This window comes from Prionailurus bengalensis, chromosome A3 (assembly GCF_016509475.1).
Source record: "Prionailurus bengalensis isolate Pbe53 chromosome A3, Fcat_Pben_1.1_paternal_pri, whole genome shotgun sequence".
Lineage (NCBI taxonomy): Eukaryota > Metazoa > Chordata > Mammalia > Carnivora > Felidae > Prionailurus > Prionailurus bengalensis.
Window position 1 is genome coordinate 33,845,076 of NC_057354.1, and position 5,982 is coordinate 33,851,057.

The 5,982-nt window shown below is 35.0% G+C and overlaps 1 long non-coding RNA gene across 1 annotated transcript; it reads right to left on the bottom strand.

The window, feature by feature from the left end:
• Positions 1-1,430: 1,430 nt before the first annotated feature.
• LOC122496556 lies at positions 1,431-4,244 on the bottom strand. The gene is made up of 2 exons (XR_006300854.1): positions 4,103-4,244; positions 1,431-1,973 (listed from the first exon to the last, which is right to left on the bottom strand). It is a non-coding gene; the product is annotated as an uncharacterized LOC122496556 (long non-coding RNA).
• Between the last annotated feature and the right edge of the window lie 1,738 nt (positions 4,245-5,982).

Sequence of the window (5,982 nt, forward strand, 5' to 3'; positions counted from 1 at the left end):
CTCCTGATAGCAGGATCAAGTTAATTAACAGCATATAAATGGCCCTTGGACTACTTTCATGGGGTCAGTGTCCACAGATGTTAGAAAAGGACACCTTAATAGAATGACAACTTCAACACATTGGTTTGTGCTCCATGATGCCAGCTGACTTCTATCTCCTCTGTGGTGAATTCCTTTTACTATTTGGCGATCTTGAAGAATCACTGTTATCTCTCTTGCTTCACGCACTTCCTTCAGCATTGTGATGTGGAAAATAAAATTGTGCCACTTCAAAGTTTATTAATTTTTTGAAGTAACAATTACCTGAAGTCTACAAATATTATTTCAACTGATGAGGAGTATTCTGGCAGAGATTTGCATTAAACAAGTTCTTAAATTTCTTGCCATTACAGTTTGATTTATTTTGTTATTAAAACTTTATCAATGGGGTGCCTGGGTGGCTCAGCTGTTTGAGCGTCTGACTTCAGCTCAGGTCATGATCTCGCAATTTGTGAGTTCCAGCCCCGCATTGGGCTCTGTGCTGACAGCTCACAGCCTGGAGTCTGCTTCAGATTCTGTGTCTCCCTCTCTCTCTCTGCCCCTCTTCCACTCGCTCTCTCTCTCTCAAAAATAAATAAACATTAAAAAAATTTTTTTAACTTTATCAGTTATCTCTAGCTCTGGGCTACTGTTAGTTGACTGACTTTGGATGGGTTGTAATCCTTCTAGGTCAATTTTCTACACTAAAAATGAAACGGCTGGATTTGTAGCTTTTCTTACACTGCATTCCACAGAATTTTAGTTCTTTATTATATATTTTTCAAAATGTTTATTTATTTATTTATTTAGAGAACACACTAGAGTGGGAGGGGCAGAGAGAGAGGAAGAGATGGAATCCCAAGCAGACTTCATGCTCTCAGCTTAGAGCCTGACATAGGGATTCATCTCACAAACCATGAGATCACGACCTGAGCCAAGATCAAGAGTTCAACGTTTAATCTGCTGAGCCACCCAAGTGCCCCATTTATTATATTAATTATAGACATACACAAAGTGTTTATGGAAAATACCTGGTTTCACAAAAGTAACTAGATGTCTTTAACATAAGACTTGAGATACATTAATAGGCAGATGTGTCTTATTAAACCACAAGACTCAACTTTAAGTTTATATGATTAATTTATGAACTTCAACAATAAAGCAATCAAGAAGTTAAATTTGCAAGACTGGACACACTAGCTCTGAAATAACATGTTAAATTTCCATCAAACATTCTGTGGTCTTAAACTGACAGTATGGTTCTGGATCATTGACACATGGTCAAGCAAACAAAGTAACACACTGCTCACAGTGGGATTCAAGGCAATCTCTGGCCTGCATCAAATTTCTCAGTTGCCAATTGATTGTGTACCCTTCAGATGTCATAAGATTAAGGTCAAATAACTCATATGTTTCCTGTTTCTATTTTTTAATTGAAATATGACCATAAAACATTGTTAATTTGTAAAGATGTGCACAAATTTAGTGCATGCGTGCATACACACACACACACACACACACACAAAGAAAACAAAGTGCCAAGTTGAAATCAAATATCAGATAAAAAAACAAATCATCTTTTGAGATAGGTATGTAACAAATATTGCGTGGGATAAACTTATACTACGAAAGCATTTGTTTCTAAAAGGAACACTTATTGTTTTGTTCCCAATTAAACTTCCTTACTCTGGAAACAGCAGCACTTCTTTTCTTCCCTCTTCTCTGTATTGCAGCATTTGAGGTTCAGTGTGGCTTTATGTTCCTACTGGACCTTTTCTCTAACCATGTTTGTTTGGTCAAGGAATGCACAAGTGGCCCAATTAGCATTCTGCTTTCAGATAATCTTGAATTGGAGCTGGAACAAGAGCATGAATTCTTCTTGGTAGCAGAGCCAAGAGATGTGAATCTAGTGAGCAACAGGTAGCCATATGACCCATCATCTGGAAGTTGCCTATCTGCAGTGAGAAAGCAATAAAGCCAACATTCTGAGAGAACCAAAATGAAAAAAAAAAAGCAAGATGAGTCCTTGTTGCTTTCAAATTCCTGGACCCAAGTTTTTCAAGGCTGAACTGTACTCATGTTTTTCCTGTGGCTTGGTGTTTAACACTTCCTATGATTTAGTGAGATTTTAAAAACCCCTCCTTTTGCTTGACCTAATTCAAGTTGTGTTTTGTTTTTTCCAATAAAGTGTCATGAGTTACAAAATCTCAATGGGACATTTTTAGGATGATTAAACAAAAATTCATTTTCTCAGAAGGACTAAATAAATATTAATTACTCACCCTGTTTTAGGGTCCAACTATTGCATGATTGAGATATGGCACACCTACATCACCTAACTTATTTGGCTACAGTCATTATTCAGAGTGGATCATAGGGCTTGCCTACTAAATACATCTAATATTTGGCCACATGATCTGACATATTCCAAGCAACTCTAAAGTTCTATGACTTTGCAACATTTCGACAATTTATCAAACTCAGTTTGGTAGTTATTTATTATAAAATGTGATAAAAAATTTGAAATTATGAAATATATCCTTGAGAAAATTATAGTTCTTAATTGTATAATATCTCCTGTTTAATTTCTATTTTGAAAATCAAACACAACTTCACAATAGCTATTCATGATCATAAAATACATGTAAAATCAGTATTCTTAGAATTTTCCATTACATACTTCAATTTTAAATTTCTAAATAAAATTTCACTAAGTATTTGCTATATCTGATGCCAAACACAGAATGTCAGAGTTGGTTCTAAAAAAAAATCTCTATAATATCCCCAACAAATCTTCAATGATTAATTTAACACACATTTATCGAATACAATTCCAGATAGTGTGCTGATAATATTCTACCAAAAACAAGACAGAGAGATTGCTCTCATGGATGTGAAAATCTAGCTTCTAGCACTATTTCCTCATGATTTTTCCTTATTGCTGTTTGTTTTGTACTTAGGACAACGTGGCATAAGTTTACTCATGTATTTACTTAATAGCATGTAAGAAAGTAAAGATTATCATGTGAACCCCAAGACTGTGGTACCTTCCATAAGCATGACTTGATGTCCAGACATCTTTACCATATTGTTTGCTTTCCCCTGAATGCACTCAGTGTGGCAAGATCTGGAAGCAATGCTACGTGAGTAGAAAGAACACATTCGAGAGATACTGTCTATTGCTCTTGACACTGCATTTCTGTCATACTAAAGGGTTAATAAGTATTACAGTTAGTGATAATAGAACTCTGACCTCTCTGAGATGAATATTCAAAGCACCAAAGAGCAGTGCAGAAAGCAGTGTGCCATAACAGAAGGAGGTCTCTGTCACAAGCCCAGAGATCTGGATGGCATCCCTTACTCCAGTATTCATCATGGCATGACCTCAATGTTCAGAGAAATATCTGATGGCATCTAGGGTCCTCTAGGAAATTAAAGGTTATGTCCACAAAATTCCACTCTCCTAATGCTTCACACCTTTCACATAAAGCTAGTTAAAAGGTTTTTTTTTTTTTAATAACATATTGTTTTGGTAACTGATATGTTATCATGTGATAGCCAGTAACAAGCATAATTATTCATTTTACTGAACTGCTTCAATAGCAGACAAGGTATGATTATGAGCATTTTCTAACAGGGTCCCATATTTCTCAGTTTCATTCTTAATTCTTAGTTTGGTGGAAGCAAAAATGTAAATGAGTCTATACTAGAAACAATGTTGTCTCTTATACTGGATTGGACCACTGAGAAAACATGATGTATGCTTTATTTCTGAATGAGAGTTAAAAAACTCAGAAGGGTCAGCAGCCCATAACATAAATTGAAATTGATATGGAGAATTTGATTCTTGCATGATGCGAGTCTTCTCTTGTTGTTGCAGCTCTATCATCTCTCATTCCCCTCTATTGGGCAAGATAAAAAATATCCCAGGACCTTGTGAACCTTCATCATCAGGAAGGTTTGGATAAGCAACAAGAATGTGAACATTTATGAAAATTACTAGAGACTGCATCATCTTAATTAATTCATCATATATCATTATTAATTAACTTTAAAAAATATGTGTTGCTACGTTTTTACTTACCTGAAGTCTTTGAAGCATTTTGTAAGTAGGGGTGCTAACAGAGAGGATATTTAGAGGCAGAGAGAAGCTCCTTAGAGTAGGCATCTCAAATGTAGAGGCAGTTTGGGCATGAACCTCCCATGCCCTTTTAACCATGCCCTTCCTGTGAAAGAGCCAACAAGGAGTGTCAGGCTTTACAAAGACCTTTCTTTCTATGTTTATTTACTTACACTTGCATCAATAAAGGATGGACAAGAGGTGGCAAAAGAAGTGAAAGCCAATCAAATCATGCTGGATAAATTGTTAACAGACCTGGAATAAGATTAGCCAAGAAACATTTAGCTAAAATAAGGTTTGGGGGGGGAATCTGTGGATTTCATTTAGATTGTGTTTACATGACAACAAAGCATCTGGTCAATTTAGTGGAAAGTAGGCAAATTGTTTATGCAGTTGTGCAGACAAAACCACCAGTTGATCCAATGATTGCATTTTCAAAGTTATGGATTCTGGTTTTCATATACACTGCCTTGCCATAATCACAGATATTTAATAATCACATAAATTAAAACTTTTCTTCTCTTTTGCAGATTAACAGTTTACTAATGCCTGAATCTTCTAATATTTTCTTGGTTTATAAGGTTGTTGCCTTTGCGTGTGTGTGTGTGTGTGTGTGGTTGGAGTGCTGGAAATAGTGAATGTTAAACCTTACTCAGTTAGACTATTGAAGAATATCTTAAAAGAGTTTCTTCCTGACTGCTTTTTTAGTGCATTTAAAAAAATTACTCTTTAGGGCGCCTGGGTGGCTCAGTTGGTTCAGCATCTGACTTCAGCTCAGGTCATGATCTCACAGTCCATGGGTTTGAGCCCTGAATCGGGCTCTGTGCCGACAGCTCAGCCTGGAGGCTGCTTCGGATTCTGTGTCTCCCTCTCTCTGTGCCTCCGTCGCTCGTGCTGTCTCTCTCAAAATAAATAAACATTAAAAAAATAATAAATAAAAAATAGAAAAATAAAAAATCACTACTTAAAACAGGAATGTTCACATATTAAATTATTGTTATTTAGAAATTCTCAAAAATTTAAGTCATTGTTTATTAATGTTTAAAATAAGAAGCATTGCTATAATGTTAATTAATATTGAAACCAAAACCATATTCTTGAATATGTTAAAACTATTGTCTACTATTATTCAGAAATTTTGCAAAAATCTGAGAGGTTTGCTCATTAATATTAAAACCAGATAATCTGGTATCAACAACAATAAAGGAAAATCAGAACCAAAGTGTGTTCTTGACTTTGGCAATGCTACTTGTTCATATGGCAAAGAAATTTGTGCTCCTGGATCAAGAAGATGCCAAATTTGCTTAGAGAAAGACTCCTTATTAATGCCAGTTGGCTATTTAGGATACTGGATTTTGTCTACTCTACAGGACATACTTCACTATGTCTAACAAACTTTGCTCATTCCTTTCAGATTTCCAAGACATCAGTCATTACACTACAAGGCATATATTCTTATTACTGTTATTTTTATAATAGCTTACACATATATATATATCATTCCTTACAGTTTCAAAGGGAGTCACTATTCATTATTACATCTTATTGACTAGTAATATTACTATTCCACCTACAATATGAAAGTTAACATTCAAGATTATTTTCTCAAGATATGCTCGCTAGTGCCTGGGTTGGGCCATAAATTCAAGACTTTAAAGCAAAATTCTTAGGATCTTCCCATAAACCACAACTGAAAGATTAATAAGAAAAACAAAACACAAAGCTGCTTCAGATCAAAAGAGTATTTTCCTTTAAAATAATTTAAAACAATATTACATTTATTATTACAATTGATGTCCCTGCCATATAGGTAAGAGCTACTTTAACAGTTTATTATTTAATTG